Here is a 27079-nt window from a genome sequence, read left to right on the forward strand (position 1 = left end):
AACAACCCAGAACATGTCATTTTCCCCGAATGGCAAGACTGAATAGTACAAAGATGCAAATGGTTCATGAATTAAGATATATGTTGAATCTGATCCCTTTCAAGTCCCAAATGGGATTTTTTTTCTGTTTTCTTTTTTTCTTTTTCTTTTTTTCTGGAGCTAGACAGCATGGTTCTAAAATTCATCTGGAAAATTAACAGGAATGGCCAATTTTTTTAGAAAACAGAGTCATTGTAGGAGATTTGTTCTACCGGATAATAAAATGCTACATTTCCTATACAAATATGTCATATTTTAAATTATGTGAATGTACAAGATACAATAATTAAAACAGTGTGATTATAATGGAAGAACCAACTGAACAGAATAAGACAGCTCAGAAAAGTGTACTGTATATTAAAAAAAAAAATCAGCATGTGATAAAAGTGGCATCCAAGCCAATGGGGAAAGAAAACATTCTTTAATACATGATGGTGGGATTAATGGTTAACTGTTTAGGGGACAAATCTATGTAAGTCCTTATCACACAACATGGAACAAAATACATGTCCGATGAATTAAAGGGTTAAGTGTAAAAAAGAGAGAACCATAAAATACTTAGGATAAAATATAGATTACTATTTCCATCTCAGTGTGGAGATGGAATTTCTAAGCACAAAAGCAATTGGAGGAGTCACAAAGAAAAAAAAAAAAGATATATTTGGCTGCATAAAAATTCAAACCATCTCTACAAAAAAACATCATAGAAAATAAAAATAAACGGCAAAATCAACCTGAGAAAAATGTCTGCAACAAAAACATCAAAAAATTTATGTTCTTAAAATATAAAATAGCATTTATACATAACAAAAAACCTCTAAACCCAAAAGAAAAATGTGCAAAGAACAAGAATAGGCTATTTGCAGAAGAAATACAAGTAATGGTTTAAGCATACAAAGAAATGTTGAGCCTCACTAGCAGTCAATACCCTGGAAGAAAACACAGCAATGAAATATATTTTTTCACCCTATCAAATTAGCAAATACTTGTAAAAATCAACGCAGAGTATTGATGAAGTTAAGGCATAATGATAAGGCCTCTCACGCATCACCAGCCCCGAAGAAATTTGTACAATGTTTCTAGGGCCAGTGTGCCAAGAAGCCTCAAGAATCTTTAACAAATTCATTCTCTTTGTTGCAATCATTCCACTTTGATTTTGAGCAAGTGAAAATAAGGACACACTTATATGTTCCTCTCTTCTATTTATAATAATAACTACAAACGAATTAAATATTCACCAAGGTCTGGATATCCACAAGTTTTGGAAAGTTAAATAAACTGTGGTTTATCTACGAGATGGAATATTATACCAGCATTTCACATTACAGCCACGGAGAATTTCCAATGATTGGGAAAAACATTCACGATATGCTACAATGTGATCTGAACAGTTTCCACAAGCAAAAGGATGATCGTAGTTTTTTCTTTAAAAAACAATATTGTATTTCTGAACTCGTTTTCTACCACCGCTCCGAGGGGAGCAGAAGGTAATCTCCCACCCCCTCATCCCGGCAGACCCTCCTCTTCCAGGTCCTTCACAGAGCTGTACCCCTTGGGGGTCCCTTTTCCTTCTCTGATGGCGCCCAGTTAGGGTGGCAGGTGGACCGCCACAGGGTGTGCTGTGTAGCCAGCCGCGCATGCGCAGAACCTGGCAGCCAGGAGAAGGCGAAGTGATGCCCCAGACCTGGGTCGTTGCCGGAACCTACCTGGGTTCCTACGAATGCTGGCTGATGGCCACGGGCCACTCACCCCCTGGGCTGGAAAGGAACCTCTAAGAGGGTAGCCTCTCTCCCCTGTCCACTCTTGCCTCTCCAAAGCTACAGGATTCATACTGAATGAACGAATCGATGTGTCTTCCTGAAGTGGGTGAAATAAGCCCATTTCGCAGAGTGTGGTGAGAACCGAATGTTCTCACCGAGGGAACAGTCAGGCCTGCATGATGGATGCTCGGAGAGGCTGGAGCTCACAGCACACCCAGCTGACGGGGGACCAGGCCTCCGGCTCCCTGCCCTCCTATGGCTAGACAGCTTTGCTGAAGGTAGAAATGGTGTAGCCTTCTCTCTTTGAGTTCTCCCAGATGGTCTACAACACGTGGTTTTCTTTCTCTTCTTATTTTCCTTTTGGTTTCCTTGGAATCGATTCTGCCACTGGTGAAGGGCAGTAAATTAATAACTAGATTTCCCCCCACGACAACAAGCCCCACAACTAATTGGCTCGATATCTCCCTGTTACCGCATCACTTTGGGATTTTCTGGGTGAGATATAAATAAGCCCATTCTATTAATAAGCCATTTGGCCGAGGGAAGAAAATACAGTTCCGAGATCCCGAGGGGCCTGGGGAAGCCGCTTGGTAGCCCATGGAGCGAAGCATTCGATTACAGGAATGAAGCTTGCGTCCTCCGCGCCCTCCTCCCTGCAAATCCGGGCTCCCGGCAGATCCCCTCGGTCCTGAGGGGCGGGGCAAGGAAAGCTTTGTTAAGTTTAAAAATTATAATTTAGATAAATCTGAGCATTCATTGGCCTGAGCGTGTGTCTGGAAAATAATAGTTAGCAGGGTAGAACCTGCCGCATTTCAGGGGCTTTATTGTCTCCTTATAATTAAGTCCTGCACAGAAATCCAATTACAAATGTTCTCAATCGCCCTGCAGCTAAGTGCTAACAGAAGAGGGGAGGAAGGCTCCCGGACTTAAATAACTGTGGATAAAAATTAATATTGTGGCCGTGCTGGCTAATTAAAAGCGCCGCCTCTATTAGCGGGCCTTTATATTAATAAATGAGACTATTATTATCATATCCGACAACCAGGGTGCTTATCAAGTCTGCTCTGTCAGCCTTGCTCTTGAAAGCTCAAGTTCATTGCCCTGGGTTCAGGCTTCCGTGGGAACAGAGGGGAGGACTCTGTTCTAACCAGGCATCTACTGAGCTGGGCTCTTTGGCGAGCCCTGTCTGTGTGGTCCTTCCACCAGCCCTGTCTGCTATGGGGTAGGGTTCCCGCCTCACGGTGGAACAGACTCAGGCTTAGAGGTTCAGTAACTTCCCCTGGTAAGAGGCAGAGTCGGATTCAAACCAGCAGCCTCTGGATCCTGAGTCCGGTACTTTCTCCTGGCTCATTTTCCCCACTGGCTGAATGGGGCAGGTAGAGGTTTTTACTGTGTACCGGCAGCTAGAAGGGGAAGAACCTCCCCTCCGTAGATCTGAAAAGGAAAAGGCCCCATTCCTTTGGGACCTCATGATTTACCTACCAGTTCCCTTCTGCAGACCAGGCACTGTCCGAGGCTCTGGCCACAAGGCTGCCCCGGCTGCCCCAGAAACAAGCATGTATTTGTGATGGCAGAGAAGCCCAGGGTGCGGTCAAGGCCCACCAGGAAATAGCCACCCCAGACTTGGGGGATAGCGACCATTCCTCAAGGGGAGGTGGCAGCTAAGCTGACTTCGGAAGGACAAAGAGAAGGAACCCAGGCCAAGTAACAAGCCGAGGGGCTAGTTCCCGGGCAAGGAAGTCCTGTGTACAAAGGGGTTAGAATGCCATAAGGTGTTCTCTGTGCCTGAAACACAAGATTCAAGGTATGTTATGGACAAGCAGCTAAAGCTGGAGAGGGAAGCAGGGAAGAGCAAACCAGGTGAGGCTTTGCAGCCTCTACTCACAGTTTGGGCCGTTGACCCAAGGGCAAAAATGAATAAATACATAAATAAATCTTTGAATTTTTTTTTCCAAAGATGTGTTTATTTATTTGAGAGAGAGAGAGTGAGCACATGAAGGAGGGAAAGGGCGGAGGGTGAGGGAAAAAGATCTCAGGCAGACTCCGTGTCGAGTGTAGAGCCCCACTTTGAATCATTCTAAACAGGAAAGTGCTGTGAGTCGGCTAGGTGTCTGCCTCTTGGTGTCAGCTCAGGTTGTGATCTCAGGGTGGCCAGATTAAGCCCCGTCAGGCTCCGCACTCAGCAGGGAGTCTGCTTGAAGATTCTTTCCCTCTGCTCTTCCCCCCCCACTTGCATGCACACGTGTTCTATCTCTCGAATGAATGAATGAATGAATGAATGAATGAATGAATAAAATGCTGTGAACAGAACTGCATTTTGCACTTACCTTTCCAGCAGGAATGTGGAGATGAATTGGCCACACCTACCCTGGAAGAGAAGGGCCAGTTAGGAGTAACACAGGAGAGACACCAGGGCGATAAGGGAGGTAGGCAGCAATGGCCCCCTTCAAGGACTATGCAAGAAATCACATCAGCCAAATTCGATGACTGATCACAAGGGCAGGGTCGGGAAGAAGGAGGACTCACATCTGACTCCTGTTTTCTAGCTTGAGCAAAGTAGAGAGATTCCAGAAGATGGGACAGGATGAGGAGCAGCTTTGGGAGAAAGACAGTAAGTTCAATTTTGGACACAAAGGACTTTCTGTTTTTGAGCAACAATCAAGGGCATTTGTCTAAAGCTGTTGGATATGTGGTTGTAGTGTTCAAGGCCTGGAGATAATGGCCTGAAGATAATGCTTTGGGAATTTTCAGGTCATAGGTGAAGACTACAGTATGGTCCTAGATGAAATCATCCAGGAAGAGTGGGGAGAGGGGCCAGACAGGTCCTCAGAGGCCTTAAAAATCTCTGTTCAGGAGCACCTGGGTGGCTCAGTGGGTTAAAGCCTCTGCATTCGGCTCAGATCATGATCCCAGAGTCCTGGGATCAAGCCCCACATGGGGCTCTCTTCTCTGCGGAGAGCCTGCTTCCTCCTCTCTCTCTGCCTACTTGTGATCTCTGTCTGTCTAATAAATTAAAAAAAAAAGTCTCTGTTCATCATTCCTGCAAACATTTACCATGCATCCTCTGTGGGCAAGGGACTTATCTCTTGTTACCTGGCATTTCCATCTGTTAGTGTACTATTTTCTTGGTGACAAGAGGTGAGGAATGTCATGTCCAGCTTCCAATCTAGGCTAGGTCCTCCCCCCCAGCCCACATGGAAACGTTGAATTTGAGTCATCAATATCTGTAGGCAATCCAATGAATGTGAATCAGTTCTGGTTCTGTACCCAATCTTGAGTTGGCCTCTGATTGACTCTGCAGCCTGATCTATCATGAAACCAGGGTGATTGAGGAAAAGTAGCCACATACTCTCCCAGTCACAGAGAATGTTTACCCTAGGTCACAAGAGCCCCATAATGGAACCCAGACCTGATCATTCTAATGTCTAAATTTCAAAAATAATGATAATAATGAATGAAATACTGACTAGACTTAACAAATGAAAGTTTTTCTTGGAGGTAGAGCAGGGAGCAAGAGGGAGGAAAGATAAATATCTGAAAACAACATCTTGTTTTTACAAAGTAATGGACTAGCCACTTGCCATCCATCAGCTAACAAATGCAGGAAAGTCTGGATTGATAGGAACAGCAGGAGAATGTGGTGGATTTTCTCATGATAAGAAGGTTGTTTCAGCCTTCACTGAAAATCTTTCCAGCGTGTCTGGTTAAGCTTTCCTGTTCTAGAAGTAGGCTGACTTTCTGATCCGGCTTCTGTGTGGGCTGGAGCAGGTGAGAGGTGAGCTTGGTTGGGAGGAAGTTTAGGAGGGAGGAGTTTCTTACACAAGCTTATGAAGCATGGTGTCAAAAGGCAGACTCCCAACTCTGCGTCTGGAGAGGAATCAAGGTCAAAACCACTTGACAAGGTCAAAACCAGCCAAGAAGCTGGACAAGAAGCCAAAGAGTAAGAATCAAAATGAGAGGTTAGGGGGTGTGGGGAGCTAGAGTCAGGGTGCTAGGGAATGGGGAGTAGGGGCAGTGGAGACAATTGGTGATGAAATGAGATGAAAACTGGTGATGTACAGGTGCACTAGTTATCTACTGCTGTGTAACAAGTTACCCCAAAACTCAGTGGCTTAAAATAGCGAAAATTTACTATCTCAAAGTTTCTATGTGTCGTAAATCTGAGCATGTCTTAGTTGGATGCCTCTGGTTCAAAGTCTCTTGTAAGGTTGAAGACCAGAGCTGTGGCTTCCTCTAACGGCTTTATTAGGAGGACCCACTTCTAAGCTCATGCATGGGTTACCTGGCAGGCCTCGATTCCTTATCACACTGACCTCTCTGTCTAAGGGTCCTCAAAGCATGGTAGCTGGTAATGGGAGAAAGAGAGAGAAAGAAAAACCAAAAAACTGAGTGAGAAATTAGGAGACCACAAGCACCCGAGATGAAAACCACTGTCTTTTTATAACCTCGTCTTGGAAGTGAAATGTTCTATTCTTTAGAAGCAAATCAAGAAGTCCAGTGTATACCAAAGGACAAGGGATGATACAAGGAGGTGAAGACCAAGAGACAGAGATCACTGAGGCATATTGTTAAGGTTCCCTACCACCCTGGGATAGCTTTTTAGTTCCCCAAATGGGACTGCATGTGTAGGCAAGCCTGGTTCCTTTAAAAGGACCTTACACGCTGGACACCAGCATGTGGAACCAACAATTTCCTTGATGGAGGAGAATCTTGCAGAATCCCTGGCTCATTTAGCACCCACATTGGTTATTGTTTTTCATGGCAGCGATGTTGAGATAGGAGGTATGGACAGCTAATGTTAACTATTTTGTGATTTTCAGATGTTCTCCAGAAACTGACTTTTTGACCAAATCACTGATGGCATTCTGACATTTGTCCCTTCAGCCCGTTGATCCCTCCTCAAAAATGTCTATTGCCTGTGCTACAAATCTGTGTCTTACCTAAAGGGCACTAACCACTCATTGTCTGTGAGAACGTGGGGTAGGATGCGTGGTCAGGGTGACAGAACAAAGTCGTATTCTGGACCTGTGCAGGCTGCCTGGATGAAGTTGACCTTGGTGCTTCTTGAAGGCCACAGAGAGAAGCTGGAGCCCTGGGAGTTCTGTGAGAGGCAAGCACAATAGCTCAATGTTTTCCCACGAGGCTCGGGCCTTCCGGGAGGGCCCCGTTGAGCAGGCATACTGTAAATACCTCTGCTTATATGGTTATAACAGCCAGGGACCAGGTCAGGTCTACGGGGAGGAAAGAGAGAAAATGGGCAAAAGAAAAGTTGACAGCCGGAGACTATGAAGAAGGGAGGGGATACAAGAAGAAAAAGAGACTAGAGGGAAGAGCCCAGGGCAGAAATGGCTGGGAGCCCCCCACACCCAGCTCCAGGCCCACGCAACTGTATTTCCCTCCTGGGCAAATTCATTTAGGTAACTTTAGTGAGTTCCTGCTAAGGTGTGGGCCCAGAGGACATAAGAATGAACAAAAGAGACATCACTGCCCCTGGCGCAGATCGCAGATCGCTCTAGGGGGGAGACAGAAATGAGGTCAGTGCACTGAGGCTCCCCCGGAGGACATCAGACCATTGGGATGAAAGTGTACCTACAAAGGTATTAAGCAACCCCAGCACAGCAGTCTGTGACCTTGTGGCCTGTGCCCATCCGTATTTGTGGCCCAAAGCCAGGGCCAAGTTTTGGGTGAGGAAGGTTTGGAGGGGCATTTCCCAGGAAATGGGGGTGAGGAAGGTTTAGAGGGGGATTTCCTGGAGATATGTCCCTTCCAAACCTGGGAAATGCCTCCTCCAAACCTTCCTCACCCCAAACCCTGGCCCTGGCTTTGGACATACCCCAAAAGCCCAGCGTTGGGCTCCTGCCCTGACTCAGGCCCACTTCTCCCTTGGCCTCTCACTGCCTTAACCATCCCTCAGGGTGTGGGCATTTTAACCCTTTCCCTGCCTCTCTGTCCATCCAGAATCTTTAGGAATGGCAAGGGCAAGAGAAGAAGCCAGTGGCTGCCATTGCCGTGGGTTTGGAAGAGAGTATGTCCTTCGGTCTGCTGACGGGAAGAGGAAGGATGTGTGGCCAACAGAATTCTACCTGGGAGAGGTGGAGGGGCATCTGGCCCAAGATAGCAGAGGACCAGCATCCCCACTCCTCTACTCGTCTCTTAATGGCACTGTGCCTCCTTGTGGTCCTAGGACAGCGGCCCCTCTGGTCATCCTACAAAGAAGACAATTCAGTACAGAAGTAAATGGCAGCTGCTGAGTTTTTAGCTCCCAGGGAGGCATCTGGTTTCAAGTCTACTCACAGAGCCCTAAAATGTCTGTGGCTGGGGTGAGGGGCAGGGTGGTGGTGGCGGGGCGTGTTGGGGGGTTCTTCCGCAGCCTTGGAAGAGGTCAGCTCGCAGAGCTCTGGACGGATGGTTGAGATAAGTCACACTGTTCTTCTATGCCTCACCTACTTTTACGAGTCAGAGTTTCTCTCCAATGTCTGCCCTAAATCCTCCTGCTATGATTTCCTTCTACAATTAAGAGCAAAGAACTGGAGTCAGCAAAATGTCACAGATTCTGGACCCTCCGCAGCCCACAGAAGCCAAGTGCCTGAAGGCATTAACTGTTCACACTGGAAAGCTGAGGAAAGCACTGGAAAGCTCGAGCAGCACTTGAGAGGGGCAGCAGGAAAGCCAGGGAGGCCCTGGAGCCCCAGGGAGGCTGTGGGACGCAGGCCAGCGCGTGCGGGTCCCACAGCTTGTGGCTCCACGGTCGGGCCCTGTGAACGCACGTCCGGACGCAAGTGATGGGCTCCCCCGTGGGAGCTCCGTGAGCCCCCACCGCCTCAGCCCCAGCCCTGCTGCGGCTTGCCACAGAGCCCTTCTCAGTAGCCCAGCGCCCCCTCCTTACCCAACTCGCCTCCCCTTCTCCCATCCGAGGCGCTCCCCTGCACGCTGACCCATCTTTTAAATTTTCTGGTTGGCTTGGCAAATGGCTGATGTCCTCTCCCCGAGGTCTGGGCCTACACATGTCTCCTGTCTGTCCGTGGCTGCCATGCCCCTTCTCTCAGCTTTCCCCTGCTCCTCCAACACCAGACCCCCACTTCTCCCGCAAGTCCCCACCACCACGCCTTTGGCCCCTGCCCTCTTCATCCCAGGGCTCTCTCCCTTCCTCACCCCCACCCCCCAGACTCAGCAATGGGGCAGCTCCACCAGCCAAAAGGGGTGGGAGAGAGAGCGGGGAGGGAGGCTGGGAACGCAAAGCGCCCCCCGCCACCCCCCACATCCGCTGCTACGATCGCAGCCCACCCCCAGCTGACAAAAGCCCTTGTTGGAGCCAGTGGCTCTGGTGCCAGCCCGGCCCCTTGGAGCAATGACAGCCATGTGCTACATTTGCCCAATTCTGCAGCTGGGCTAATTACTGTGGTTCCCGAGCTCGGGGTCCAGCCCCAAACCAAACAAATTAGGACAAAAACCACAGGCTTCTTCATTCCTCTCATTCCCAGCCAGCAATTGCTGAAGGACCCCTATAATTGATAACAATGAAATAAAAACCCACCACCTGTCCTTAATCCTAAGGACTTGGGAGCCCAGCCAACAGCTCAGCCCATCCCCCCAGCCCACAACCCTGCAGAGTTTAATGGCCTCGAATTCCAAGTGCGGGCATCACCCCAGGAGCAACCTGGGACCTGTCATAGCCCAGGACAGGGTCCAGCCTACGAGAATGGCTGCAGCTGGGTGGGTGGGCTGAGCGGGGGGTGGACTCTGGGCCAGGATGACCCCTGCGGTGCCCCCGAGGGGCCCAAAGCTGATGTGGACGCACAGGTTTGTGAGGGGAATGGCGGCAGTCGATGGCCTAGGCCCTCAGGTTGCATGGAGGAAGGAAGTCCTCCGTGGTCAACTCCAGTGGGCAATGGGAGGAAGCCAGAGAAGGCTAAAGCCGGCAGTAAAGGCCGGCAGTCAGCAGAGGGCCCGGGCGTGGGCATCCAGGTTCAGGAGCAGAAAGGAAAATATAGACCCAGTGATGTACAAGAACCAGGTACTGGGGAAGGACATCAAAACACGGAGAAGGCGAGGCTCCCCCAGCAGTGAGGGAAACTGGCTGAGACTAGACACCCCAACCAGGCCCCAGCTTAGGTCCAGAAAGACAGGTGATGGAAGAGGCCAGGTAAGGGGCAGAAACCAGCTTGTGACACCTGATGCACGGACCCACACTGTGCTCAAACCCGACTTTGCCCAGAATTGCCCAGAGGGTTTGTTAAAACACAACCGATTTGGAGTCCTTGATTCAGGATGTCTGGGGTAGAGCCTGAGAATTTGCATTTCTGAGTAGTTCCCAGGGAACGCTGATGTTGCTGGTCTAAGGACAGAACCGCTTAAATATCTGGGACGAGACACGATCCAGGCTGAGCATGAGATTGTCTCAGACCTCTTCTCTGGTAGCAATCCAGGAACCAAGAGGAAGCACCGAGAAGGCAGGATTCTGGACTGAATATCTGTGTCCCCCTGCCCCTCTCACACCTTCCAAGTTCATAGGCTGAAGCCCCAAGCCCCAGAGTGATTGTGTTTGCAGACAGGGCTGTAAGGGGGTGGAAAGGTTATATGAGGTCATGGGGGGAGGGCGAACCCAGTAGGGCTGGTGCTCTTAGAAGAAGAGGAAGAGACACAGCAGCGCCCGTTTCCTCTCCTCCCCCTTCATCCCTCTCCCTTGGGAAGACCCCGTGCGAGGGCCATCTGGAAGCCAGGAAGCGCTCTCCCCCGCACTTTGATCCTGGGCCTCCAGCCTCCAGAGCTGTGAGCAAGACAAGTCTGTTGTTGACCTCCCCGGTGGGTGGCGGTCCTCCCCGGGGCCGCGCCAGTGGACTAAAGCCAGGCAGACTCAGGGACCAAACAACCTCAGGAAACACTGAGACTTCGTCAGAAGGGAGAGAAAGTTCTGCTGGTACACCTCCTCGGGCAGGCAGGACAGACAAGCCCACCTGTGCTTGTCTGCTCTCCCAGACCTGGCCTCGCCTTCCGACCCGGCCTTCTCCTTCGCCTGCCTTCCCCGACCATCTTAATGCGACGGGCTCTAAAACCTTTCTGATCTCTGCTCCCTGCTCTGTATCTCTGTCACTGCCCCAGCCCAGCCCAGCCCCGAGGCAGACCTTCCTGCATCTGTGCTTCAAGGTCACGCCCTGAGCGAGTGAGTGGAAACCCCCTCCCTGTCCTCTGCCTCAGTCTCCCTTCACCTCTGCCCTCGGCTCTGGCCCAGATCAATCACCCAAAAAGCAGAGTCAGGAGAAGCAGGGGTCAGTGGGGAAGATGAGGACCGAGCCTGCCAGGGAGGCCCTGCGGAGGCAGCAGCCACAGGTCCGGGAGGCTCGAGGAAGATTTATCGGCCACTAAACTCAGCTGGAGGGGGTGGGTGATCAAAGATTGCACTCTGTTGCTCCGGCTCGGGAAAATAATTGTTCCACTGGAACATCACTACACTATCATTTTTCTACTCCTGTGCCACTTACAGGGAAATAGAAACTCACTTTCTTCTTCATAATAAGCTGCAATTTCAATAACTCAAAGGCTTTTTCTGAGATGGAGCCATTCTCCCGGCCCCCACCCCATCCTCTAGTGATGTGGGCGAAGGCAGGCTCAGGCCCGGGTGGGGGGCGGTGGAGATCTAACTAGCTCCTGGGGACAGCTGTCCCTTCTTCCTGACGTTTTTGCCCGTCATTCAGGTAACCAACCGTCCCGATTTGCCAGGGACTAAGAGGTTTTCCTAGATGCTGGGTTTTCAGTATGAAAACCAGGCCAGTCCTGGGCAAACCAGGACAGTCACTCTATCCTCCACCAACTGGGGACAAGGCAGCAATGCTGCGCCATCAAACAGGGTTGGTTAAGGACCTACATTGTGCCAGGCGCTCTTCCGGGGTGCTGGGAAACAAACAGACACCAAACACACAAAAACTTGCCCTCAGGGAGCTTGCATTCTAGTGGGGGAGATGGCAGAGATAGAGAATGAGCACACTAACTAAGTACCTTATATAACAGACTAGAGACGGACGGAGAAAAAGCAACACAGGGAAGGAAGATTCGCAATGAGGCACAGAGGAGTGTAATTTTAAATAGAGGGATCAGGGTGGGCCTCACTAAGTAGGTGGGATTTCAGGCAAGTTTGAAGGAGGTGAGGAAGCAAGTTACGAAGATATGTGGGAGAAGGACATTTCAGACAGTGAGATCAGCCAGGGCAAAGGTTCAGAGGCTGAGTTCGACTCACATATTCAAGGAATGCCATGGTGGCCCATGGGCAGATGTAGAGTGAGCAAAAGGGAGGAGAGGGAGAGAGGTGGCGATTGTGACCAGACACCAGACTTTGTAGTGTTCTTTGGATCACTGTGAGACTCTTTGGCTTTTACGTGCCATGAGAAGGTGAAGGAGCACACCTTCACTGGTGTCCTACTAGACTCGCTCTGACGGCTATGGAAACCCAGGTAGGAGGCTGTTGACGTAACACCCACAAGCTGTGGCAGGGCCTTAGACCAAGATGGTAATGGAGGAAGTGGTTCGGAAAAAAAGAAGCTGGAACAATGTCCAGCTTCTTGGAAAGAACCAAGTTGTCCATTAACAGATGAATGGATAAAGAAGATGTGGTGTATATACACAATGGAATACTATGCAGCCATCAAAAGAAATGAAATCTTGCCATTTGCAACAACGTAGATGGTACGACAGGGTACTATGCTGAGTGAAATTAGTCAATCAGAGAAAGAATTATCATATGATCTCCTGATATGAGGAATTTGAGAGGCAGGGCAGGGGGTTGTGGGGGAGGAGAGGAAAAAATGAAACAAGATGGGATTTGGAGGGAGACAAACCATAAGAGACTCTTAATCCCAAGAAACACACTGAGGGTTGCTGGGGGGTGAGGGGGAGGGATAGGGTAGCTGGGTGATGCACATTGGGGAGGGTATGCTCTATGGTGAGTGCTTTGAACTGTGGAAGACTGATGATTCACAGACCTGTACTTCTGGGGCAAATAATACATTATATGGTAATAAAAAAAAAAAAAAAGAAAGAAAGAAAGAAGAAAGAAAAAAAGAAGAAGAAAGAAAAAAAAAGAAGAAAGAAACAAAATTTTTAAAAAAAAGAAGAAGCAGCTGAATCCAGAATATATTTTGAAGGTGAAGTCCTGACGGGGCTTGCGTATGAGGTGAGAGAGAAAGAAGAGTCCGCAGTGGCTTCCAGGATTTGAAAGTACAGGGGCCATGACTGGATCGGAGAATACAGAGTATACATTTCAAAGACCCCCATCTCTCCCAAAGGATTTGCACTGGAGATACTACTAGACTTGAGTTAGAGACTAAGATGCATGTCTAAATAGACTCATTAAGACCGTGGAGCGTGGTCTCTAAATGCAGAGTAGATTTGCCCTCATCCCTGGGCCTCAGTTTTGTCATTCAATGATTGTTGTGAAAATTGAATAAGATCATGTTGACCAAACGCTTAGCACAGGGCATAGACCCTAAAAAGAGCTTCGCTATCCGTGCAGTGAATGTATGGTATTGAAATTCTGGCAGTGGCCAGCAGAGGGCACCACCAGCAAAAGACAGTGGTGCTGCACCGCTGGGGAGCATGGCTTACTTACCTTGGATTCACTAACCTGGCAAAAAAATAATTTATTTTATAGCCCCTCATTGCAGAAACCTACTGCTGTGCAAAATGGATCTTCTTCTTAGGGTTTCTCAAAACAGCCCCCCAAGCCGTGGCATTAGAGGGAAATAATGCAACGGTCTTCACCATCAGCCTGTTCTTACCTCCTCCCCAGAACACTGCAGGATTCCCAGAGACCAGATGACTCTTCCAGTACCCTGGGCGTGGGGAGGATGGAGACAAGCAAAGATAAGGTTTGTCCAATTTGTTCTGGTCCCTGGAAATTCTGCTTATCTCCTCTCCCATTGCTTCATCACATTGCCAAAATTACCTCGATAATATATTTTTTAATTTAAGAATTCATTTTCACTTCACGAAAGAGGAACACTGCAGCCAGATAAGAAACTCCATCTGTCTTCAAGAAAAAGGGTCGTGGATTTGGGTGTCACGAATCCTGTAATGTCTTAAATTAAGGTGCCACTTCTGAATGCTTTCTTCGTATTTATGAAATGATTATTCTACAGAGGTGCATTTAATATTGTTAAAATAATGATTGTGCATGTTTAATACATCAATTTAAGTTATTATCTCCCATGCTATAAAATGTGGGATAATTTCATAAATAATTATAAAGGATTTATAAATGGCGCCTTAATGCAAAGCATTCTTGCTAATCCTTTATCTTTCACAAACACAGAAATAACAATTAGATTCCCGGAATGAAAAAGGGAGGTTATGTTCTAGAATGTGTCACCTCCTTACTGAATGCAAATAAGGAGACAAGGAAAATAATAAAAGACCTAGAGAGACCCAGCACGCTTCCCCGCTTCTTGACAGATGGAAGATGTCTGTCCGGGGTTTCCTTATTGTAGGCACTGGAGCCTTCCCCTGAAGGGACAGGGAAGGGTTCGTTGCCTTGGGGTAGGGGGAATTCTTCGAAGCCCTGTGAGGAAGGGTAACTCTGTCTCCTGCTAATTTCTTTTGGAAACTGGACACGCTGCAGCACAGAGGGCTGGCCACAGGGTTGGAATAACAGGCAACCCCGACCCAGCACACACACACACACACACACACACACACACGGATGAGAATGGATGGGACAAGCCTAGGTTCCTGGAAGTCTGATCCAGGTCTTCGACCATTCCAGAAGACAAACTGAGTCAGAAGGCACTAAGGACCATATAGGATTTAAAAAAAAAATTATGTTTTCATCTTTTAATCTGCCTATCAATAATACAGACTTAGGGAGGAGGGAGATGCCTTCAAAGAGCTGACGTTTTAGTAAGGGAGTATGAATGTTTACATCTGAAATTTCAGAGACAGCACAGAATTGAGGTTAAATTAGCTAAATTAAAATTGGGTAGATGTAAAGTTAATCCAGGAAAGCTTTTTGGAAGAGGTGAGATAGACCAGATCACAGATCCATGAAATCGAATCAGTCAAAGACAGGCTGAAGATGCTGAAAGAGATCATTCCTTCAATGATCCATCATAGGAGATACTTGGGGATGCCACTCTTTGAATCCCACCCAACTCAGCCAGGCTGGACAGTGGCAGAGATGACTAAGTAAAGGAGAAAAGAGGATAGCCAGCCCGAGGGACACCCTGCAGGCAATCCAAATCCCAGCTCTAAAGGCACAAACAGCTCTCTTCTCCAGGCAACTGTCTTTAAAGCTGAATTGTGGAGGAAAAAATAGAAGGGCCAAAGCCCCCAGGGCCCTGAGGCTAGGACACCAGCAGCTTGTATCAGTGCCTCGCTGCTCTTGGCAACCCAACAGAGCTAAGAGAGTCCCAGTTACAAACGGACCTCCTGGATCTGGGGTGCTTGGGGGGCGGGGGGTTGATCGAGATCAAGCACAATCAGTGGACTAGCCAGCTGGTCTGTGTCAAGCTCCAGCCTTAAAGAGGAGGCTATCAGCAGCTCCTGAGTGGGCTGGAAAGCAGGCTGCCGTCTCAACTCAGAAGGAAGGCCCTCAAAGAAGCTGGAAGCCACCCTTCCACTCCCATCCATCCCAGGGCCAGCAGGAAGGGCCACGAGACAAGACAGCCTGACTTCTTACAGCTGATAGGGTTCCTGACCCTTCCCCTGCAAAAGATGGCCAATAACTCATGACCAGGAACCCATGCTAATTGCACCTTTCTCCTCCCACATCTGCACGTACCCCCGCCCCACTTCCACCACCTCCATGACCATGTCTGTAGGGGTCCCAGCTAGGGTCTCAACACATAGCTACTCCCAGGTCTGGCAACAAGGTGCTGGAGACTGACGGTGGGCAAAGGAATGGGCTTCCCTGATTCTCACACACAAACCCCTAATCCTGGGAACCCCAGAGCTCTTATCATATGTCTATCTCCCTCCAAAGTATGTCCTCTGTCCCACAGTTACAGAAATCAGTGTTCCCAGTCATGAACTCATCGAAATAAGATAGTTGTATAGCTTCAAATCATCTTCCCCCAATATGTATTATTACCTGGTGGTTTTACCAGAGCTCCAAAAATTCTTCGCCACTCTTTCTTCCAGAAGGTGGAGCTTAATTTCCATCTCCTTGGATGTAGGTTGGACTTAGTGACTCACTTCTAACAAAGCATGGAGAGAGAGGAATAGTGACTTTTTAAAGAAAATGCTGATGGTCAGTTATCCAGAGAGGGTCAAGTGTGCAGCTTCTCAGGAACAGGAATGCTTTTCTAGTTCATCTGGACAACAAGGTGTGTGTAGGCAGGAATGTTCAATTATTTTGGAAAATTAGATTGAATCTACCCTTGGAGAAAGTTTTCAAGGACTCACATCCCCAGTAATAAGTCATGTTGAGATCATGTGCCTCCTGGAATAATTCAATGTGAAGGATACTTCCCCCAGGTGGTATCCTTTCTAAAAACCCATAAAATCAGGGAATGTTGAGAAACTGTCACAGATTGAAGAAGACAGAGGCCTGAAGATAACAGGGTATACTGAACAGGATCCTGGAACAGGAAACGAGACTCAGTGGGAAAACTGGTTAAAGTGGAATAAAGTCTGTAGTTTCCTTACTCGCATTGTATAGATGTTAATTTCTTAGTTTTGATAAATGTGCCGTGATCATGTAAGATGCTAACATTAGGAGAAGCTGTGTGAAGGGTACATGGAACCCTGGACTATCTTGGCAAATCTGAAAATATTCAAAGTCAAAACCTTTTGGTTTTTAAAAAAGAACTCACTGTCTTGCTCCCCGCTCCACACATGAAAACAGCACCACCACCACCACCACGACCTCTGGATCCTAACATCCACATTTATTCCCCATTGTTTTATTTCACAAAGTCAATGTCCCAGGGTTACCTCCCTTCCCAGAACATACCGGGTCCCCTCTTGTTTCAGGAACTTTGTTCCCACTGACCCTGTTTGAAACTTGCCCCCCCGGGGGGGCTTCCGGTCTTTCCACTGGCCCCACTATGCTAGCCCCAAAGATCCAGTCCCAGGCTCACCTTTCCCATGAGTCTCCCACTGTCCGCACTTCCCCACTTTGGATCTTGGGACATCTTTTTCTGTCTGTAACACTCATCTCGATCTTTCGAACTGGAGAATGCCTATGCAGGCCTGACACTCAGCTTGGAAATGTGCCCCCCACGCTATCCCTCCCGCTTTCCCAAAGGCAACCACTCCTCAAAGGCAGCGCACCCCCAGTCTTAGGCGACAACGGCACAATAGTGCCTCCTGGTGACAGGCGCGGGGAACTGCCGAGTTGGCCGCGCGGCATTCCCTACAGTAGGGCTTCAGGGCGGGTCTCCAGTCCAGGCTCTTCCCACTTGGGCACATTCCCATTCTGGTTTTTTTTTTTTTTTTTTTTTTTTTTTTTTGTGGGCTTTCTCCTGTGCACCCCAGGGTTCCTTTACTTCCTCCTTTTGTTACAGTTGTGGACAAACTAATGGCTTTAATTGAGACCAGTGAGAAGGAGCTTCATTATTTAGCAATCAAGGAGCGATAGGAACAGAAATTAGATCAAATAAAGACGTGGCCCCATCCACTCCTAAAACTGTCGCAACGACTCAGAAATTCCGTTCAGATTTTCCCCAAGTCTCCCTCTACTTGCTCATCCCTTCCTGTTTTTCCTCAAACTCCAATATTCAAAATGAAAAATTTCATCTATTTTTATTCAATACTATCATATTTTTCTTTTAATTACTAGCCTTGCAAGAGTATTGTTTTCTACTATTTTTCATGGCAAATGCACAGTACTTAATCTATACTATGGGTTAAATAGGTTTTTGGCAGCCAGCCCTGGAGGCTTGCCAGCACTGATATCCTTGTTGTTATGGGAAAAAGCTTCAGACAACTAATTCAAATGAATTTTTGGAACTCAACCCATTTATAAGTCAGGAACTGCCCAGGCTGTCTTGGATCGTTATTTGATTGCTTGTAGGGGATGTAGGTCTTTCTTGTTTCCCAAATGAACTCATTCAATATGCAACAAATGCGTATTAAGGCCTAGTACACACGGGCCCTGTGCAAGGCCCAGGGGATGCTAGGGCATTAGCATCCTTGTTGTTGTTTCTTGCAACTCGTGGAGAAGACAGGGAGTGAAGCAGGCAACTCTAAGACCAGGTTGTGGGTAAGGGATGCATTGGGGTCCATATTAGTCAGGGTTCACCAGAGGAACAGCTACAGGAGATACATATACCATATGCATCATATATCATATGTAGGTATGGCTATAGGTTACTTTCTATAACATATATATTGAGAGAGACTTATTTTAAGGATTTGTCTTATGGGATCATGGGAGCTGGCAAAGGCAAAACCTGGAAGGCAGGTCGGCAGGCTAGGTAAAAGTTGATGCAGTCTTGAGTCTGAAATCTGTAGGCCAGCTAGAAGGTGAGAAACAGGGGGTTTCCATGTTGCAGTCTTGAGGGAGAATTACTCCTTCCTTGGGAAGCCTCTGCCTTTGCTCTTAAGGCCTTCAGTTCATTGGATGAGGCCCAAGCACATTATGGAGGTTAATCTGCTTCTCTCAAAGTCTACTGGCGTGATATATTAATCACATCTAAAACATATCTTTGCGGCAATATCTACACTGGTGTTTGAGCAAACAGCTGGACACCATAGCCAAGCCAAGTCAACACATAAACTTAACCATCACACAGAAGCTCGGGGAGCCACCGAGCCCAAAGGCGGGGTCTTCTCCCAATCTAGGGGAATACGGTACAGGCGGGCCTGGAGGCCTTAGCCAGACGACAGTGGCCAGAGGACTAGCACATCTCTGCACAAGCCCCGGGCGGACTATGCCATGGTGCGCTCACAGAGTACCACATTGCATCAGACTCACCCCCGACTCCAACACAAACAGGCCTCGCACTTCCTCAGGACCCTTGGGGTACCAGCAAGCCACCTGTTTGCCCTGAACTCTCATGGCAAGTTCAGGCTTGCCCCACGGGATATCAGCTGAAGGCCAGCGATGCAGACCCCACAGCGCAGGAAGGTGTCTCCCCACCCCTTCTTTCCGGGGAAGGGGGGGCCCTCCCTGGCACCCCCCCCCGCACATGGGAATCTCTGCCTTGGACCCCCACGGATGGGGCGCAAGCAGTCCCCCCCCCCCCCCCCGGTCCCTTCCCCCCCCCCCACTTCCTGAGGAGGGGCCGTGAGCATCTGGCGCTGCCGCCTGAGCAGTCCGTCAGCCTTACACCGCTGTCACCACGAGACGTGGCGGAACGAAAACAAAAGACGTGACAAATTTGTCCTTTTCTCTTTCATAATTAACCAAAATATCTCAGCATGTAGCAAAGCACGGCTCCTAATTAACAGACAGGCGAGAGGCGATTAAGAAAAAAAGCTGCAGCCCCTCTCAACGCCCTCCCCCCCCACACACCCCTCCCTACCTTGCACCCCCCCATCCCGGTAATTATATTTGCAGGAGAGAATGATATTCTGGTCAGACACGACAGACAGAAAGAGCCCAGTCCCCAGTGAGGCAATTAATATTTCACACCTGCCAAAGCAAAGTGGCCGGGGAGGGGGAGGCGTTGGGAGGGCGACGGCATTGTCACAAGGCCAGAGCACGCAGAAGCCAAGTGGCGACAGGCCTTCTGTTGGGCTGCGGGAGTGGGCAGGCCAGCCTGGCACAGAGAACGGGGCTTTAGGGTGGGCGTGAAGTGGGGACAGGGGACCAGCAGGCAGAACAAAGAACGTGCGATTGTCCATACTCCTCTGTTTTGTGCGACCCTGTTCCCCAACTGCCAGCGCACTTATTCACTCCATACATGTGGCCTCCACCCCCGGGGAGGGGGGAGCAGCATGGAGAACCTGGGGGGGGCAAGAAATACAGAATAAATAGACACAAAACATGCACTCCTGTTCCCCACCCCCACCATGTGGGGTCTTCCAGCATGTGAGTCATACATACTAGAGGCAATATTTATGGGCTGACCCTGCCTTCCGCAAACACACCCCCATACCCCCTCTCTCGTGCCCCATGGGCGTGCACACACATATTTACATCGACTCACACTCACACTCCTGCTTTTATGCGCTCACACACACAGCTGTTTCCAAGTCAAACAATCAGCAAAGAGTTAGTGATTATTTTTTATGTTCAAGTCCCTGCCCCCTGAGAACTATAGAGATGGAACTGGTGTCGATTTCACAAAGAGGGCAGCTAGCGCTACCAAGTCATGCTGGTACGTGACCCACGGGAGGAACTTCCCGGCTCCCCCGAGCACCCCCTCATTGGCAGGTGGCTCACCAGTTCCCACACACCCCTTTTCTCCTCACTGCCTATAAAATCCTAAAAGGCATGTAACACCACCTCATAGTATATGTAAGAAGCCTGAAACTCCTGGAGGTTAGGCATCTGACCCCAGCGACAAAGCGAACCAAGCCGAGCCTGAAACTTGGAACCCTGTCTGACTCAAAACTCGTGCTGCTCACTCACAGTAGCCGAGAGGGGGAAACGACCCAGGGGACCCCCCATGGAGGAGCGCAAAAGCAACATGTGGCCTGCACTCCTGGTGGAATATGAGGCGGCCTCAAAAAGGCAGGTGATGTTGACTATGCATCTGTGCTACAGGACGGGTGAATCCGGAGGACACGGGCTAAGTGAAGTAAGCCAGTCACGAACGGTCACATGCATCTGATTCTGCTCATACGAGGACCCTCGAGGAGTCAAGTTCATACAGACCGAACATAAAAGGGTGGTTGCCAGGGACTGGTGGGGCAGGAGATGGGGAGTTAGTGTTTAATGAGTTGATGAGAAAGTTCTGGAGATGGATGGCGGTGATGGGCCCCCCACAGCGTGACTCTACTCCAGACCACTGAAATGAACAGTTAAAAATGGTTGAGATGGTAACTCTTGTGGTATGTGTATTTTATGACAATTTTTAAAACAAACAAACAAACAAAGAACCAAAACCAACTTACGTTGTTAACTGCCATCACCAGGAGACAGGGAAGGAAGAAGGATGGCCACTGCAGGCTTGGGGGCCGGAGAAGGGCGCTGGAGGAGTGAGATGTGAACGGGGCCCCAGGGAGGCAGATGGGCAGTGGCAGGAGGCAAAGTAGCAAATGAAACGCAGGGGAGCAGCTGGTACCCCTTTGGAGGAGGGACCGCTGGAAACCATTGCAATCCAGAGGAAACCATTTTATTAGCGAAGAATCTGGAAGGAAGTCTGAACTGAGGGAGAGGCTGGATAGATGCCATTCAGCTTTCCTCCAGAGTAAAGATTTTAGGATTCCCAAGGACAGCAAAGCCCCTTTGGAAGACAGAAGTGAGGAGATGAGTCTGACTGAAGGGGGGCTCCTGAGGGGGCGAGAGGCCACTAAGGCAAGATGGGAACCCATGTGCAGGGAGCCGAAGCCGGGCTCCGAAGGCTGATCTCCACAGGCAATGGGGAGCCCTTCTAGAGCTCAGCCGGGAGCAGCAGGCGATCCTGGGACTCGAGGCGGCTGCTCCGACAAAGGCCGAGGTGAAGACGCCCGGGAACAGAGTAAGAACGAGACCAGGAAGGAGAGCGCGGCCTCACGCTGTCAGCAGCGAATGCTCTTGCGGAACACCCTGGATGACAGAAGGAAGAGGGCGACCAAAGGTGACTGTAAGACTTTATTGTTGAGAAAGGAGGATGTTTCAACACCTCAAGCACAGTAAACAGCCCATGTGGTGAAGAACCCCAATGAGGGACGGGGGCTTCATTCTGGCCTGCACAGCAGTCCTAGGTCCCCAACCAGGAAAGATGGTCACCATCCCTTATGCTGGTGACACTTGTTGATTCTGCTTCCAGGACACGTCCCCCTCCCATTGGCTTCTCTCCCACCCCATTGCCACTGCCCCTGTCCCAGCCTTGGCCTCCTGCTTTTCTGTGGCTTTGCTGAGTGGTAGATGCGCACATCATCAACCCCATCTACCCACCAGGAAGCCAGGTTCCAAGAGGCAGAGTTATTTGTTTAAGGATCGTGTACCTAACACTGAGGGATCCTATTCGAAACCCTGAGCCTCCAACTCAAAATCAAGGCAACTGTCAGGTGCAGGGACTTATGAGAACGTTTGACGTCACTGCCCTCCCGCAGGAGTTCACGATCCATCTAGGCTGGTCAGTAAGGCATGGAGGCAGAATGGATGATGGGCATCTGACTCAAGTAAGGAAGACAAGTGGCAGGGGGCGGGGGGGGGGGCGGCAGTCACAGGCTTTAGCGACCGACGCACATGGATGTGTTCTCACTGGGGCCCCCTCCTGTGGGGAGAGCATGAGGTCATGGCACATTCCTTAATGAGACTCAGTATCTTCATCTGTAAAATGGCCATCATTTTTCCTTTGTCCACTGCTTCCATCTGTTCATTTCTTCAAAGTAAATGTCTTACAGATAGTATGATCAGACATTATGCTGGGCTCTGGAGATGGTGTTGAATGCAACGGGCAAGTTCTGTCCTCAAGGAGCTTCAGTCCTAGTGCATGGGGTCTGGGAAGGGATAAAAAGAGGCCGTGCCGTAGTCCAGGCAGGAGACAAGGCTTGGATCAGGGCAGAGGTGTGCAGATGAAAAGAGGAGAACAGAGGAAGGTGATGTACTAGAGGGAAAATCGACATGCTTGACCAGATCACTGCAACGATGCTAGATCCAGAAAAAGGGGACTGGGGATCGGGGGAGGACTCCTATGATAAGAATTAGAGACACCACACATGAGATACTCAGCACAGCACCCAGCAATCCTGCTGCTCAAAGATGGGAGTTTTACCTATTATGAGCACTGAGGGAACTGGAAATGAATCAGAGACTGCAGAGGAAGTTTCTGCAGAGGAAGACTGGAGAGATGGAGAAAGATTTCTGAAGGAGGTGAATTTGGGGGCAAGTTTAAAGCAGAGGAGGGAAGCTGCTTGATGTGGGGGTGGAGGAGGAGGGTGTCAGGGATTTCTGGTGGGAGACAGAATGGAATGGACCAAACTCAGGGTGGGAGGTGAGAATAATGAGCCATGAGACTTAGGAATCAGTTAGGGTTGCATACGTGAGGCTTCTGCTTCATCTACAAGATGTACGTAGCACTTTAAAATAAAACAGAACCAAACCCAGATCCTCCCAATGAATTCCTGACCCCTCTTCAGATCTGTGAGCTTAGACGGGGAGACGTTTCCCCTCATTTGCACACTTACCCCTGCTCTGCAACTAACGGAAGGAACAACAGACCCTAAAAGGCCCCCAAACTGGCTGTGGGGTGAGGGACCAGGCAGGCAGGTAGTCAGGGACAGGGACCTGCCGGAGCCCAGAGTCAGGGCAGCAAACCTGCAGCCACTTGTCTCCTTGGGTGTCTTCTAGAAGGATAGCCCATTCCATGGCCCTCTAGGTCTTTCTCTTTAGCAACTGCTGCCCATGCAGCCTCTGCTGCATTTTCCAGTCCCTACTCTCCGAAGGCTGCACTTTCTGACCTGGAAAAGCTACTTGAGCTTCAAACTAAAGTTGATCAATCCCTAGCACACACTCTCCCCAGCCCAGACAGCCCCCACAGCCCTAGATGCTGCCCTTTGTGTGGGCAGCAGAGGCCCAGACCTCCTGGACAGTGTCGGGAGTGGCTGGAAGCAGCTCCTCCCACAGGTGGGGATCCCTTCCCAGGCCTTGTTACCACCTCTTCCTGACTCTGTAGCTCAGCGCATCTCAAAGGATGGTCCACAGATCCCTGCGGTTCCCTGAGACCCTATCAGGGGCCAAGGAGGTAAAAATATTTTTAACTATTTAGACACCATTTGTCATCTTCATGGAGTTGACATCTGTCCAGTAGTGGGAAGGCAGTGGTGGGAAGTCAGCAAAACTGCTGACACCTGCGTGAGCCAAAATACTAGCATCAAATTGAACAAAAAGTTATTTTATTTCTTCCTCACCACACACTTATATTAAAAAGAAAAAGCCACTTTTACTTATGAATGTTCCTTATGAAGCAGTAGAAATCATTAATTTTATTAAGTCTCCACCCTTGAGTATCTTTTTAACATTCTGCGTGACTAGCTGAGACGTACACACAAAACATTTCTGCTGCATTTTGAAACCCAATTCTCATCTCAAATAAAAAGCATTTGTGGGATGGAATGGTGAACTGAACCAGTTACTCCTGATACGGAGCACCATTTTTATTTGAAAGAACAACTGACAAGCTATAGTAACTCAGACTGGTGTTTTGGTAGAAATTCTCTCAAAAACGAACAAAATGATACACTATATATAGAAAACCCAAAAGACTCCTCCAACAAAGAGCTAGAACTGATAAATGAAATCAGTAAAGTTGCAGGATACAAAATCAATGCACAGAAATCTGTTGCTTCTCTATACACTAATAATGAAGCAGCAGAGAGAGAAATGAAGAGAACAATCCCAGGGGCACCTGGGTGGCTCAGTGGGTTAAGCCTCTGCCTTCGGCTCAGGTCATGATCTCAGGGTCCTGGGATCGAGCCCTGCATCAGGCTCTCTGCTCAGTGGGGAGCCTGCTTCCCCCTCTCTCTGTGCCTGCCTCGCTGCCTACCTGTGATCTCTGTGTGTGTGTGTGTCAAATAAATCTTTAAAAAAAAAAGAGAGAGAGAAAGAGAACAATCCCATTTACAATTGCACCAAATCCTAACCAAGGAGGTGAAAGACCTGCACTCTGAAAACTATAAAACACTGATGAAAGAAATTGAAGATGATATAAAAAGAAAATAAAAGACATTCCATGCTCATCGATTAGAAGAACGAATATTGTAAAAATGTCTCTACTACACAAGGCAATCAAAAAGCCACCAGCATTTTTCACAGACCTAGAACAAACAATCCTAAAAACCGTATGGAACCACAAAAGACCCAAAAAGACAAAGTAATCTTGAAAAAGAAGAGCCAGTTGGAAGCATTACAATTCCCGTGAATTACAAGTGATATTATCAAGCTGTAGTAATCAAAACAGTATGCTACTGGCACAAAAATAGACCTAGATTAATAGAACAGAATAGAAAACCCAGAAACCAATGCACAATCATATGGCCAATTAATCTGTGACAAAGCAGGAAAGAATATCCAATGACTGTCTCTTCAGACAGTCTCTTCAACAAATCATGTTGGGAAAACTGGACAGCCACTGAAGGAATGAAACTGACCACTATCCTACATCATACACAAAAATAAATTCAAAATGGGAGACCTGAAAACATGCAAACCCTAGAAAAGAGCACAAGCAGTCCTTTTTCTGACATCAGCCATAGCAACATTTTTCTAGATAGGTCTCCTGAAGCAAGGGAAGCAAAAGCAAAAATAAACTAATGGGGGGGCGGGTGGTGGAGTCAAGATGGCAGAGAAGTAGCAGGCTGAGAGACATCAGGTAGCAGGAGATCAGCTAGATAGCTTATCTAACTATTGCGAACACCTACAAATCCAACGGGAAACTGAAGAGAAGAAGAGCAACAATTCTAGAAACAGAAAACTGATCACTTTCTGAAAGGTAGGACCTGCGGAGAAGTGAATCCAAAGTGACGGGAAGATAGACCACAGGGGGAAGGGCTGGCTCCCGGCAAGCGGTGGAGCAACGGAGAACAAAATCGGTACTTTTAAAAGTTTGTTCCGCTGAGGGACATCGCTCCAGATGCTAAACTGGGGGGAAGCCCACACAGGGTCAGCATAACCCCAGGTCCCAAGGGGTCACAGAAGGAATGGGGGTGTCTGAGTGTTGCAGAGCTCGCAGGTATTAGAGCAAGGAAGTCGGCTACAGCAACAAAGCTAAGGAGTGAGCTCTCAGCTCGGGGTTACCTTGAAACCGGTTGTGGGCTGGGTGAGCCCAGAGCGAGGCCGGAGGCCAAGGAGACAGGAGTAATGGGCGCTTTTCTCCAAGTGCTACCGATTGAGCGCTTTCCTCCAAGCGCCACCAAAGGCCAGGGAGACGGGGGCATTTGGGCGCTTTTCTCTGAGGGCGCACTGAGGAGCGGGACCCCGAGCTCCCGGCTCCTCTGGGCCGGAGATTGGGAGGCCACCATCTTCGTTCCCGTCCTCTGGAATTCTATGGAAAGCGCTCAGGGAACAAAAGCTCCCGAAAGCACACCCGAGAGGATTACTTAGCCCAGCCCCTGGTAAGGGTGGTGCAATTCCTCCTGGGGCAAAGACACTTGAGAATCACTACAACAGACCCCTCCCCCAAGAAGATCAACAAGAAATCCAGCCAAGATCAACTTTACTCACCAAGGAGAACAGCGGAATTCCAGAGGAGGAGAAAGCAAATCCTCTCTGGACAAAATGACAAGGCGAAAAAACTCACCACAAAAAAAAGAACAAAAGGCAGTACCAAGGCCGGGGACCTAATGAATACAGACATTGGTAATATGACAGATCTAGAGTTCAGAATGACGATTCTCAAGGTTCTAGCAGGGCTCGAAAAAGGCATAGAAGATACTAGAGAAACCCTCTCCAGAGAGATAAAAGCCCTTTCTGGAGAAATAAAAAAACTAAAATCTAACCAAGTTGAAATCAAAAAAGCTATTAATGAGGTGCAATCAAAAATGGAAGCTCTTACTGCTAGGATAAATGAGGCAGAAGAAAGAATTAGTGACATAGAAGACCAAATGACAGAGAATAAAGAAGCTGAGCAAAAGAGAGATAAACAAATACTGAACCACGAGGAGAGAATTCGAGAGATAAGTGACACCATAAAATGACACAACATTAGAATAATTGGGATTCCAGAGGAAGAAGAAAAAGAGAGGGCAGCAGAAGGTATATTGGAGAGAATTATTGTAGAGAATTTCCCTAATATGGCAAAGGGAACAAACATCAAAATCCAGGAGATGCTAAGAACGCCCCTCAAAATCAATAAAAATAAGTCCACACCTCATCACCTGATAGTAAAATTTACAAGTCTTAGCGACAAAGAGAAAATCCTGAAAGCAGCCTGGGAAAAGAAGTCTGTAACATACAAGGGTAAAATCATTAGATTGGCAGTGGACCTATCCACAGAGACCTGGCAGGCCAGAAAGAACTGGCATGATATATTCAGAGCACTTAACGAGAAAATCATGCAGCCAAGAATACTATATCCAGCTAGGCTATCATTGAAAATAGAAGGAGAGATAAAAAGCTTCCAGGACAAACAAAAACTGAAAGAATTTGCAAACACCAAACCAGCTCTACAAGAAATATTGAAAGGGGTCCTCTAAGCAAAGAGAGACCCTAAAAGTAGCAGATCAAAAAGAAACAGAGACAATATACAGTAACAGTCACC

General features: G+C 48.5%; 1 long non-coding RNA gene across 1 annotated transcript; it reads right to left on the bottom strand.

Moving 5' to 3' along the window:
- Nucleotides 1–19279: 19279 nt before the first annotated feature.
- LOC132026130 (uncharacterized) lies at nt 19280–25903 on the bottom strand. Its single transcript, XR_009406788.1, has 3 exons — nt 25618–25903; nt 20790–21423; nt 19280–19676 (listed from the first exon to the last, which is right to left on the bottom strand). It is a non-coding gene; the product is annotated as an uncharacterized LOC132026130 (long non-coding RNA).
- Between the last annotated feature and the right edge of the window lie 1176 nt (nt 25904–27079).

The sequence above is a fragment of the Mustela nigripes genome, chromosome 10, assembly GCF_022355385.1.
Source record: "Mustela nigripes isolate SB6536 chromosome 10, MUSNIG.SB6536, whole genome shotgun sequence".
Classification (NCBI taxonomy): domain Eukaryota; kingdom Metazoa; phylum Chordata; class Mammalia; order Carnivora; family Mustelidae; genus Mustela; species Mustela nigripes.